Source organism: Leopardus geoffroyi, chromosome C3 (assembly GCF_018350155.1).
Source record: "Leopardus geoffroyi isolate Oge1 chromosome C3, O.geoffroyi_Oge1_pat1.0, whole genome shotgun sequence".
NCBI classification, from domain to species: Eukaryota; Metazoa; Chordata; class Mammalia; order Carnivora; family Felidae; genus Leopardus; species Leopardus geoffroyi.
In genome coordinates, this window is record NC_059338.1 from 145,061,635 (window position 1) to 145,074,943 (window position 13,309).

Below are 13,309 nucleotides of genomic sequence, written 5' to 3' on the forward strand. Positions count from 1 at the left end.
AAGTATGTTAGGTTTTGGGGAACCAAAGATGTACAGGATATGGTCTAATTCCTCAAGAGTTTCACATTGAGATTATGTACATAAAAATGCGTTATGAGCTGAAAACGCATGAACCGTTAAAATGTTATTATTTTGAATAATAATATCCAGATAAGCTGATATCTGAAGTTAAATAAGCTGATCTCTAACGTTTTTTTTTTTTTTCTGAAATTTCATTAATTAGACAACAAATAACTTCTCATTAGCTGAAACTCCTCAGGCAGGCCAAGGGCTATATTTCCATTGAGTCTAAGGCAGATGGAATGAAATGAATTTTCACTGAATCTCATCTCTCCTCAGCCAATATGAACGCAGTCCAAAGGATTCTCATCAGCAGGAGAGGATTATAGGGTAACTCAGATAATATGACCTAGATGTGCTTATCTACTCATTGTTCCCTCTCTTTGGGGGAGAATTCAAGCAGAGCACAGCCATAACTTTTTTTCTGAAACCAAGAAAACCATGATTTGTCTTTAAAAGACAAGTAATAAAAATAACAACAGCAGCAGGAGCAAAGACTACAATGATAATGTCCTTACAATAAGCTTCCCAGCTTGTGTCCCGTTAGAAACATAGTTGTATAAAACTATCATTGCACTAATAGGTAACTGCGTTTACCTCTCACAAATGAGAAAAGCCGTTTTCTAAGCTGGAAATTTGAAACATTACTACTTTTGCAAATATTCTACTGGTAGCACAAAAGAACTGAGAGATTACCAACAAACGTAAAATGCTTTTAGGTCATGTCTTATTCTCCTTGGAAGTTATCTTGTTATGTTTTTAAATGTTTATTTACTTCTTTTGAAGGAGAGAGCGGGCTGGGGAGGGGCAAAGACAGAGGGAGAGAAGAATCCCGAGCAGGGTCCATGCAGTCATCGCCGAGCCCAATGCGGGGCTCCATCTGGCAAATGGTGAGATCATGATGGGAGCCGAGATCAAGAGTTGAACACTTAACCCACTGAGCCCCCAGGCATCCCTTACTATATTTTATAGGGCACTTCATCTCTATTAAAAAAAATTTTTTTTTTAAACGTTTACTTATTTTTGAGACAGAGAGAGACAGAGTATGAACGGAAGAGGGTCCGAGAGAGAGGGAGACACAGAATCTGAAACTGGCTCCAGGCTCCGAGCTGTCAGCACAGAGCCCGACGCGGGGCTCGAACTCAAGGACAGCAAGATCATGACCTGAGCCGAAGTCAGATGCTTTAATGACTGAGCCATCCAGGCGCCCCATGCATCTCTGTTTTTAACAGAGTATTTGCAGCCTATCTTGTTTCCGCATCCACATCGAAGGGTTACTTACAAGGATATTGCTTAATATATAAGTATTTAGAAATTTCCTAAGAATCTTATCATTATTCCAGCTCATATCTAATGTGGCCAGAGAACACAAATTCCAGTTCCATGGTATTTGTTGAAACTTGTTTTATGGCCCTTTCCTGATAAGTGTTCCATATGTACTTGGAAATATAGCATATTTAGAAATCTGAGGTACAATATTCTACATGTGTCGTTTAGGTCAAGGTTGTCAATTGCATTGCTTCGAATCCTCTGTATTCTTACTAATTAAAAAAAATTTTTTTAACATTTATTTATTTTTGAGAGACAGAGTATGAGCAGGGGAGGGGTAGAGAGAGAGAAGGAGGTACAGAATCCGAAGCAGGCTTCTGGCTCTGAGATGTCAGCACAGAGTCTGATGCAGGGCTCGAACCCATGAACCACAAGATCATGACCTGAGCTGAAGTTGGAGGCTTAACCAACTGAGCCATCCAGGCACCCCAATTCTTACCAATTTTTATCTGCTTGTTTTAGATTTGTAACTGAGAAAGATATGTTCAAACTTTCTATTATGATTGTAGATTTTATTTTCGCTTTTAGTTCTTTTAGATTTTTCTGTATTTTGATTTAGACTATGCTCTACAAAGCCTAACTTAGAAATCTTTCTGATAGATTTGCCTTTTTATCATTATGAAATACCCTGTGGTTCTCTAATAATACTGATTTTATTAAAGCCTATTTTGCATGTTATTAGTATGGTGATGACAGTTTTATGTTGGATAGCATTTCTTTTTTTTGTTGTTGTTTACTTATTTATTTTGAGAGAGAGAGAGAAAGCACGAGCCAGAGAGGTAGAGAGAGAGAATCCCAAGCAGAGTCTGCTCTGTCAGTGCAGGGCTGGCTGAGGGGCTTGAACTCACAAACCATGAGATCATGACCTGAGCTGAAACCAAGAGTCAGACACTTAACTGAGTGAGTCACCCAGACTCAACACCATATTCTGTTGGATAGCATTTCGATGATTTACCTATCCTCTTACTTTCCACTATGCTGTGTTCTCACAAGCAGCCGATAGTTGAGATTTGTGTTTTTATCCAACCTGATGATATTTCAATGAGTCTTAATCCATTTAAACTTCATTTAATTTTATTACCAACATATTTGGAATTCTTTTACCATTTTATTTCCATTTGTGTCATCAATTCTTTAGTTTTTCCTTTTTCTCTCCTTTGTCACCTTGGGTTAATCAAGTAATTATTTTCCTTTTTTTCCTCTTTATTAGTGTACACACACACACACACACACACACACATTTTTTTGTAACTAGTACTTTCACTACCACCCAGACAATGTGAGGACAAGCATTCAATTCTATTTACCTCTCTTACCATTTTTTTTGCTATTATTAACAGGTACTTTAAATATTTCTAAGCCTCACAATATCTTATCACTGTTATATGTAGTCAATATTCATTTAGATTTATGATACGATTATATTTTTATGAGCCTTTATTTTTTCCTTTTCTTCTTCCTGAATGAAGAATGTGTTTTAGTATTTCTCTTACTGAAGGCTTAATAGTAATGAATTCTCTCATTTTCTAAATTTGTCGAAAGTGTCTTTCTGTTACCTGTATTTTTTTTTTAATGCTTATTTCTTTTCGAGAGAGAGAGAGAGAGAGAGAGCAAGGGAGGAGCAGACAGAGGGTTACAGAGGAACCGAAGCTTCACTGTCAACAGCAGACAGCCTGTGCGGGGCTCGAACTCACAAACCACGAGATCATGACCTGAGCCAAAATCAGACACTTAACCATCTGAACCACCCAGGCACCCCTACCCCTATTTTTTAAAGGTCTTTTGACTCGGTGTAGAATTTACTTGCTTTTTTTTTTCAGCTGTGAGTGACAGTTGCTTCTTTCCAGCTTTCTAACGATATGTTTCCATTGTATTCCATCTTCTTTTACTTCTGGTGGAAAAATCAGCTCTTGATCTTATTGTTATTCCTTTGCAGGTGACGAATCTTTCCTCTGCCTGCTTGTAATATTTTCTCTTTTTCTTTGATCTGTCGCAGTTTTACCATGATGTGTCTATGTGGATTTCTTTGATGTATCTTGTTTGGGCTTCCTGAAATTTGTTGACTTAGGCATTTGAATCTTTCACATTTTGGAATTCTTGCCTGGTATATCTTCAAACATTATACCTGTCCTTCTCTTCTCTCAATCATACCCATTTCAGATCTTGTACCTATGTCACGTACGTCTCTGACATTCTGTATTTTCATTGTCTTCCTATATGTTCTTTTATTTGGGTATTTTCTTCTGACCTAACTTCTACTTCACCAAATATCTCTTCTGCTGAGTTAAAGTTGCTCTTAAACTCATCTGTTAAGTTCTTAAGTTTTGCTAATGTGCTTTGCAATATAGAATTACCATTTGACTTTTTGTATAGCTCCTTATTCTCTATAAATTCTCCATCCTCTCACTTATTATTTGAATGTATTTGTCAGAGCTATTATCAAGCCAAGGTTCTAAAACTCCACCATCTAGATCACTTATAGGTCTATTCCTGGGTTTTTCCTCTTCATGGCTCATCATTTGGACATCTGCTGACATGAATTGTAATTTTTGTTTGAATGCTAGACATTATCTATGAAAAATTTTGAGTATCCTGGATGATGTTATCTTTCTACAGAAAGAATGTAACCATCTTCTGTGTGGCAATTAGAAGAGAAAGGGCACGAATTGACCCGTGAGTTGAGATGATTCAAGATAGATTCCTTTCTTTGTCCGGTTTGGTCCATTTTGGTTATCCTTTATTCTCAGAGTATATCTTTTCAAGGTTATCTAATGAAAACCTGGAGTGATGATTAGGGACCCCCTTCCTGGCAAGACATAAACTCAGACTTTTAAGTTGTTAGCTCCATAAGACCACTAAAAGGTCTACTTTGTGCTGTGTCTCTTCACACTTGATCTTAGCCAAAAGGATGAGAAGCGACGTGCTGTGTCTCTTAATGACTGCTTTCCCCTTCTTCACTTCTGCCCTGCCCAAACAGGGCAGCAACTAATCGGGAAATAAACCAAATTCACTGGGATTCAATTTTGTTCAGGATCTAAATTCTTTAAATCTTTGCTGACTTTATAACTCTGAACTCCCATTATTTTCTTCTAAGATCTCTGAGACTGCAAAAATCTGAGCCACTGTGATCTGCAATGCTTAGGAATCACTAATTGTCTTAAAGGAAAAAGCAGAGTAAAGTATCATCTCAATGCATTTCCTCAATTTGATCCTACAAGGTATGACTTCCTTGATTGCCGTCCAATGCCTTCCAACAGCTGTGGGTTTTTTCTCTTTTAATTTATATTTTATTCAGCTTTCATTGTTTTCCTTGGTGATAGGATGGATAGGGCTGTTTGACAGGTTTATAGATAATAAGCTACTCTATCAAAGCTGACAGTAGAAGTCCTAGTCATTCTCTTATAAAACATATAACACAAAAAGTGACCTTTAGAAGTAAGTGATATGGAAATGATAACTAGTAGCCTGCTTATTTTTTTGTTGGATAAAAACTTCTCAACTATAGCAACTCATAGCAGAAATTGAGTGGAGAGAAGAAAAACTTTATATACTTGTGTGTGTATTACATAGGAGAGCAATGGATCTTATAAATCTTTAATTTTAATCGAATTCCTAATGTATTCTTGAATCAGATTAAAGGCCGTAATATGTAAGCTACATCAAAGACACTGCCTTGTATAATGTCACTTTATACTCATGTTTTTCTTTCCCTCAAAGATACATTGAGCTGTCCTTTGCATTTAAGCTTTGTAGGCCTAGGGAATGGAAGTTTTCAATGAACTCAACATGTTTCCTAAAGCAATAGTTTTATTTTGTGTTTAGAATGGGTAAAGCTAAATTAGTTGGATAAGATATACTCTTTTTTTTATACTTTATAGAAATGCAATTCCAGGATTCAGTGATAATTTAAAAATTGTTTTTTAATGTTTATTTATTTTTGAAGGAAAGAGAGACAGAGCATGAGCAGGGGAGGGGCAGAGAGAGAGAGAGAAACACAGAATCCAAAGCAGGCTCCAGGCTCTGAGCTGTCAGCACAGAGCCCGACATGGGGCTCGAACTCACGAACTGCGAGATCATGGCCTGAGCTGAAGTCGGTCACTTTACTGACTGAGCCACCCAGGTGCCCCTACACTGATTATTTTGAAGAAGATAATAAATGGAATGTGACATCTTTTCCCACAGCCTTGACCTTCTCAACTGGGATGAAAATAATTTCTCATGAACTAGGTTTTAGGACATCACACCATAGCTCTTAGATCGTCTGTGGTCAAAGTCCTTCCCTTGATCCCTCCTCTCAAATGTCCCTCATTGATCGACAAGACAGACAATTTTCTCACTCAGCCACCCACAAGATTCTCCTCTGAATGTTCTCTCAGTTTTTTGGTTCTCTTTGTGGCAGTCTAAACGAGAGAGTGAACAATGCAAATCCCAACATTTCAGAGAAATGGAACTGACATGGGAGTAGATAAGCTTTTCTTATAAGAGCCAAAGCCAAAATCCGCTGATTTGATTGAAAAATAAGAAAGACAAAAACAAAAGAGCTCCCCAGAGTGAATAAATAGGTCTGAAGTAATGACAACGCTATTTACTCATTAAACCCTCAGAGTGGAATAATGGTACTGTAGATGCTTTGCAGCTGGTATAGGGAGCCGTGCGCTAAGTAGAAATAGACAAGCTTCCTGTAAGAGACGACTCATTACAAATTCAAACTATTAGAATATTGCCACCACGAGAAGCAACTGCTGCAGGAAAGGTTGAAAAACAAGCGATTTCATGCAGCGAAGAGTCACCGGCCTGGCCAAAAATGTGAAATCTGCCAACCATAACGAATATGATGCGATTTACACAACTGGATTTTCCTTGTAGGTAATCCCTGAACCATATAATAAGAAACATGAGGTAAAAATTATTCCCTTTTCTGTGAAAGAAGGTGGAAGAAAATTAACCCTAGTTTCAGAGAGACTTTTGCCGTCCACACAGGGGATGATTGATACAAACTCAAATGCCCAGTCCCTGGCATCACCCCCACCTACTGAATCAAATCTCTGGGGGAGAGCCAACCATCTGAGGTTCAACCAATGAATATTTTTATTCATGCTATCTATTGAGGAGGACTGATTTAAAGTAACTCAATTTAGTCTTTAGTCCAACTGCTTTGGTAAGTTCATTTTTTCCAGGCAAACTAATTTAGGAAATAAATTCAAAAAGTCTACATGACAATTGGTTATATACTGACTGTGGAATGGAGGGCTTAAATGTTCCATTCAGATGCTTGTCTTTAAGTAGTCACAGAATAGCAATGGGGTGTTGGGGAATGAAGGCACATGATAGAAGAGAAAGTGAAGGCAGCCATTTCCACCGAAACTTGGGAGGAAGGAGCCTGTAACTACTTCCTGTTCACAGTTTTGTCCAGAATGAATTCTTCTGCTTTTCCCTGCTGTAGAGAACCGAAGGACGGCCTGAGGTTATAGCAGGTTCTATGTACACGTGTTTCATTTCTTTTTAACTGAATAAATAATCTTACATATCTCTTTAAAAAACGCTGACATACAGTTAGGCACTTTCAGATTCCATTTTAAGTAGCATGAGAGTGAATCCTAAAGAGCAAAGAGATTCCTTCACTTACTTAGTTTATCTTCCATGTGCTTGTGTTGCGGAATACGAAGTTAGGGAGAAGATGTTAACAGAGATAAGCTCAAGGTCCTCAAGGTCCTCAAGGAACTTCCTGTTTAGGAGAAATCAAAAGACAAGCAGTTAGTTACTGAAGTATTAAGAGTATCCCATTAGAGCTCAGTCAGTGAAGCGCCCCGCTCTTGATTTCAGCTTAGGTTATGATCTCAAGTTTCGTGAAATCGATCCTCGTGTAGGGCTCGGCACTGACAGTGCAGAGCCTGCTTGGGATTCTCTCTCTCTCTCTCTCTCTCTCTCTCTCTCTGCCCCTCCCCCACTCATGTTCTGTCTGTCTCTCTCTCCTTGTCAAAATAAATATTTTTTAAAAATAAAAATAAATAGAGAACAAAACTGAGGCTGCAAAAGAAGTACTTAACCTAGTGTAGAGGATCAGACGGGGCAGAATTTTCTGAGGAAGTGTGACTAAGCTGAAACAATAACTGGAAGTGAGAGTTAATTCACGGAAAGCTTTGGGCAGCCAAGAGAAACCATTGCTAATGGCAATAACCATTCATTCATTCATATCATGCATTTAATCCCTCAGTGAATTAAACATACGTCATGGGCAAAGTGCTGCGCTACATCCCGGAGCTATCGCTGTGAAAGTGTCCAAATGGCAACTGTCTTTGCTCAGCGGAAGACACAGACAAGGGACTACCTTGTAAGTGCTGTGATTAATGGAAAGGTTCTCTGCACCAACCAATATGGTAGCCACTAGATACATGGGGCCATTGAGCTGCAGTTGTGCTTCATGTAACTGAAGGCATGAAGTTTTAATTTTATTTAATTTTAATTGAAATAGCTGCATGTGGTAGTAGCTACCATATTATACAGGGGTAGAAACAGCAGGAAAACATCCCTGATCTGAATCCCCATAGGGATCCAGAGCTAGGAACCAGTAGCCTCTTAACAGTGAGCTCAGAAGAACAATGAGGGTCTAAAAGCATCAGCAGTGGGGTGAGGACATACTGCATGGTTAAGAACAATGGGGTAAGTCCAACTTCTTGCCAGGGTAAGGCTTTAACAATGGCTAAATACCATGATTTGAGAGTCTGAGAATATCCCTCTTACTGTTTGAAAAATCAGTGCCCTAAGTTTAGAGAAAAAAGGAAAGATATGTTTTTAGATATAGAAAGAAAACTAAATCTATCATTTCAATAGGAATCTGACCCAAAGGCAAAGGGAAACAAGTTGGGAAAATGTTTAGCCAAGTGGACACATGACCAAAATGCATTATCAATAGTCCAAAGAGTAGCTTCCTTTTCCAGAAGGTTCCTTTCTCTCTTCCCATACTAATACAGGGGAAAGCAACAGAACTAGGGATTTCAATTCTCCTGAATTGTGCTATTAAATCTAAGTTCAATCCCCCAAGTATGTTTCCTTATATGTCAGTGTTAAAGCATCATTTTAAAAGCACCATCAATCTGAATGACAACTTTTCTCAAATACCTGGCCTGCTCACGACACACAAATAGGAATTCAGTACTGCTAGGAATGAAATCATCTGCTAACCTATGGCAAGATTTTGATATACTAGTCCAGCCATGTTTCAAAATGACAGCATCAGGATTACCTTTCAGGGGTGATGTGGCTCAAAAATACTATCAAATCATGGTATTTTAAATTTCTGTTAAAGTCATCACATAGAAGGCTATAATGGCACTCACTTAGACAGGAGGTGACAAATTTATATTTGAAGGAAGTCCATGTGGAAATTAGGTTTCCACAGAAGTTTTATGATACAGACGAGATCTCCAGTCAAAAAAGGGGCAACATAGGCTTGAATGGGCCAAAATATTGTATGTAAAGGAACAGTACTAATGCTTTTCTTCCAAAAATGAAAACCAATGCCTGAAATGAAGGATATTGTTATGCAAAAACCCTGAGAAAAAATCAAGAAGTAGGCATTGAGCAGGGTCGGTCCAGCACCTACACTTTGCAGGGGACATGGAATCTGGCAGCTTTGGGTCCTGAGGTCACCAAAGAGGTGAGCTCTATATTTAAGTTACAAAACATCTCTCTAAAATAAGGGGACAAGAGGCAGAGGAAGGAAGAGAGAGAAGAAAAGGAGAAGGAGGGAGACAGACAGCGGTGGTGAAGGGGGAATCATCAATTCAAAAATACCTTCCCGAGCGCTTGTACACATGAAGCTGTCTTCCAAATATCTAAAAGCTGAAAAGTGTGATAGTGGGTCCAGAGTCATTCATCAGATGGTTCCATGACTTGAATTTTTAATACTCTGATTATTTCTTGAGTAACTGACACCAGAAAAAAAGGTCTTTTGGATATTACACAAATATGTGCTCAGTGATTAGAGACATTCCCACCCCCATTGGCTATATATTAATTAGTACTCTCGTCATGTTTTCATGTCTTATGGATTTGGTTAGTAATAAAGCCGCACGACCTGTGTGGATTAAAAAAAAAAAAGGATCTAGTTTCCGGATTCAGAAAGCTGAGGCTCAGACCGGAAGTGGTGGCGGGCACTCAGGTTGCCCATCTGTGGGCACCTCCACCTGCGAGGACTGACCAGGGCACCTGCCAGGGTCCGTCTCAGCTCTCAGTCTTTCTCCTGGGAGCAATATTCTTCAACTGGTTCTCGTCTTTTAAAATTTCACGCATTCCAATTACAAATGGAGCACCTGCTCATTGTAATAATTCAAAAGGCAGAGATATTTTAAAAGAGAATTTAATAGTTCCTATCACTGTCACCAACACTTCTTCCCTAATGGCACTTCGGTACCCTTCCTTTGCTTCTACACCTTCGTGCCAACATAAAACGAGATCCGTCAATCCATATTATGTCGTTGCTTGCTTTTTGAGGTAAGGATATATATTGGGGCTATCCTTCCCCCACTTGGGGCTATCCTTCCCCTTCATAAGTGTTTATAAATCTACTTATAACTCTTTAGTGCTCTCTGGATAGTGTTTAGTATGAGTTTATCATAATGTATTAACTACTCCAGAGAGTAGTTGATGAATATTGAAATCGGTTTTATACTCTGGCTATTCCAAATGTGCTGGGATAATATTTTTGAGATATTTGTGCTTCATTTCCCTTTTCCCTCCCACCCCAGTATAAATAGGGACCCCTACATTCACTGCCCCAGCAAAGATGCAGAAGATATGATGCAGAATAACCCAGAAGACACTGTTGTGGACTGTGTCCCCCTAAAACTCATACGTGGAAGCCTTAACCCCCAGTCTGACTACATTTGGAGATGGGGCCTCGCAGGGAAGTTATTAAAGTTAAATGAGGGCATAAGGGTTTGGGCTCTGATTCAAAAGGATTAGCGTCTTTAGAAGAAGAGATGCCAGAATGTTTGCTAGCTCTCTCCCCACCTGCACACACCAAGGAAAGGCCATGTCAGGACACTGAGCAGGCTGTCATCCACAAGCCAGGAAAAGTTCTTATCAGAAACAAACCCACCATACGGGACCTTGACCTGGGACTTCCAGCCTCCAGAACTCTAATTCCATTTCTGACATTTAAGCCACCCAGTCTATGGTATTTTGTTATGGCCGCCTGAGCAGACGAAGACTTGCCCCAATTCTCTAAGCCCTGGCAAGGAAAATAATACATCGTTTTAAATAAAATCTCTTGGCCAGAAGCAGAAAGTGAGGTTTCCATCACAAGAAGGCACACATTGGGGTGCCTGAGGGATTCAGTTGGTTTAGCTTTGGACTTCGGCTCAGGTCATGATCTCGCGGTTTGTGGGTTCGAACCCCTTGTCGGGCTCTGTGCTGACAGCTTAGAGCCTGGGGCCTGCTTCGGATTCTGAGTCTCCTTCTCTCTCTGCCCCTCCCCGACTCGTGCTCTGTCTCTCTTTCACTCTCAAAAATAAATAAAAAACATTGAAGGAAATCAATTTTCTGAGTGAGTTACTGAGGAGTTTCATTTCTCTTGTGATTTGTGACATAATCTTTAACAAATAGGAAGTTTTCATATATATTTGTATCTCTTATTTATTAAAAAAAATTTTAATGTTTACTTATTTCTGAGGGAGAGAGAGAGCATAAGCAGGGGAGGGGCAGAGACAGAGGGAGACACAGAGGCGAGCTGTCAGCACAGATTCCGACCTGGGGCTCGAACTCACGAACTGGGAGATCATGACCTGAACCGAAGTCAGGGGCTTAACCGATGGAGCCACCCAGCCGCCCCCTATCTCTTTCTGGAGTGATCTATTCATTTATTGTTGCATCAGTGCCATGTAGTTTTTTAACTTCCTCCACACTATTATTTCGTCTCTTTTAAAACTGAAATATAATTGACATTACATAAAATTCACCCTTTTAAAATGTACAGTTCAGTGGTGGTCAGGGGGTTCACAATCATCACTACTTTCTAATGCCAGAATGCATTCATCACCCCCAAAAGAAACCCTATCCCAGTTCTGACTCCACAGTCCTCCTTCTCTCACCCCCTAGCAACCAATATTCTACTTAATGTTTCTATGGATTTGCCTGTTATGCACATCTCATATAAATGAAATTACACAAATTCTGGCTTCTTTCACTTACCAAAACGTTTTCAAGGTCCGTCCATGTGGGTAGTACGTATCTGTGCGTCACTCCTTTTTATGGCTAAATAATCTACACTCTGGATATCCCACATTTTAGTTATCCGTTCGCCACTTGGTGGGAACTTGGGTTGTTTCTACTTTTTGGCTATTCTGAAAAACGTTGCTATAAACAAACATTCATGTACAAGTTTCTGGCTGAACGTATGTTTCCAATAATCTTGGATAAATGCCTGGGAATGGAATTTCTGGGTCATATGATAAGTTTATGTTTAACTTTTTGAGGCCCCGCAAAACCATTTTTCCAACCAGCCACGGTTTTCATTTCTACCAGTAATTTCGGAGAGTCCCAATCTCTCCATCTTTCTCTCCAACGCTTGTTATTGTCCACCCTTTTTTATTATATGCATTCCAATGTCTGTAAAGTGATATTTCATTGTGGTTTTGATTTGCATTTTTCTTTGCCCATTTTTTACATTGAGCTGTTTCCCATTTTGTCGTTGAGCTGTAAGAGTTCCTTATATATCCTGGATACCAAGCCCTTATCAGTTATATGATTTGCAAATATTTTCTCCCATTTTGCGATTGCACTTTCACTTTCTTGATAGCATCCTTTAAAACCCAATTTTTCAAAAAATTTTGATGAACTGTGTTTTATCTATCTCCCTCAGTTCCTCGTGCTTTAAATGTCACCTTTAAGAAACCCTTGCCTAATCCAAGATCATGAAGATCTACACTTAAGTTTTTTTCTAAGCGTTTCTAGTTTTAACTCTTACATTTAGGTCTTTTATCCATTTTGAGTTAATTGGTATGAGGTAGGGGTGATTTGGGGGGTACGTATATGTCCAGTTGTCTCAGAACCATTTGTTTGAAAAGATTATTCCTTTCCCCAATAAAGTACCTTGGAACTCTCGATGAAAATCAAGTGTAAAAAATGAGCTTATTTCTAGATTTTCTATCCTGTTCCATTGATCTTCATATCTAGCCTTATGCCTGTAGCACACAGTATTGATTGTATTGTTTTGAAATTAGGAGGTGTGAGAACTTCAACTTTCTTTATTTTTTTTAAGATTGTTTGGACTGTGCTGGTTCCCTTGCATTTCCATATGAATTTTAGAGTCAGTTGTCATTTTCTGGGAAAAAAAAAATCCAGCTGGGATTTTTTAGGGGTTGTGTTGAATCTGCAGATCTATTTGAGGAGTACTGCCATCTAAACGATATTGTCTTCCAAACATAAACATGAGTAGTATTTCCATTTACTTGTATCTTCTTTAGTTCTTAGCAATGATTTTTCTCAGCTTTATTGAGATAAAATTGACATATACCAGTGTGTAAGTTTAAGGGGAACAACATGATGATTTGATGCATGTATATTTGCAAAATGATTACCAAAGTTTACCGTAGATGATTACCAAAGATTACCATAGTTACCACATATAATTACCATTTTGGGTGTATGGTGGAGACATTTAAGATCTACTCTCCTGGCAATCTTCAAGTATATAATAATACAGATTGACTTCAATCGCCATGTCATACATTATATCACCAGAACTTTTTACTCTTACAACTGGAAGTTTGTACCATTGACAAATATTTCTCCATTTACCCCAACCCCCAGCCTCTGGCAACCACTATTCTACCATCCATTTTGATGTGTTCAACTTTTTAAGACCATGTATATGAGGGCATAGTGTTTTCTTTTTCTGTTTGATTTATCTCATTTAGCA

The 13,309-nt window shown here is 38.8% G+C and overlaps 1 long non-coding RNA gene across 1 annotated transcript in view; it reads right to left on the minus strand.

Moving 5' to 3' along the window:
- LOC123586229 overlaps positions 1-7,111 on the minus strand; it is a 187,177-nt gene extending 180,066 nt beyond the window's left edge. Inside the window, exon 1 of the long non-coding RNA XR_006706694.1 lies at positions 7,016-7,111. This is a non-coding gene — a long non-coding RNA (uncharacterized LOC123586229). The remainder of the gene's footprint in view (positions 1-7,015) is intronic.
- Positions 7,112-13,309: the final 6,198 nt, after the last annotated feature.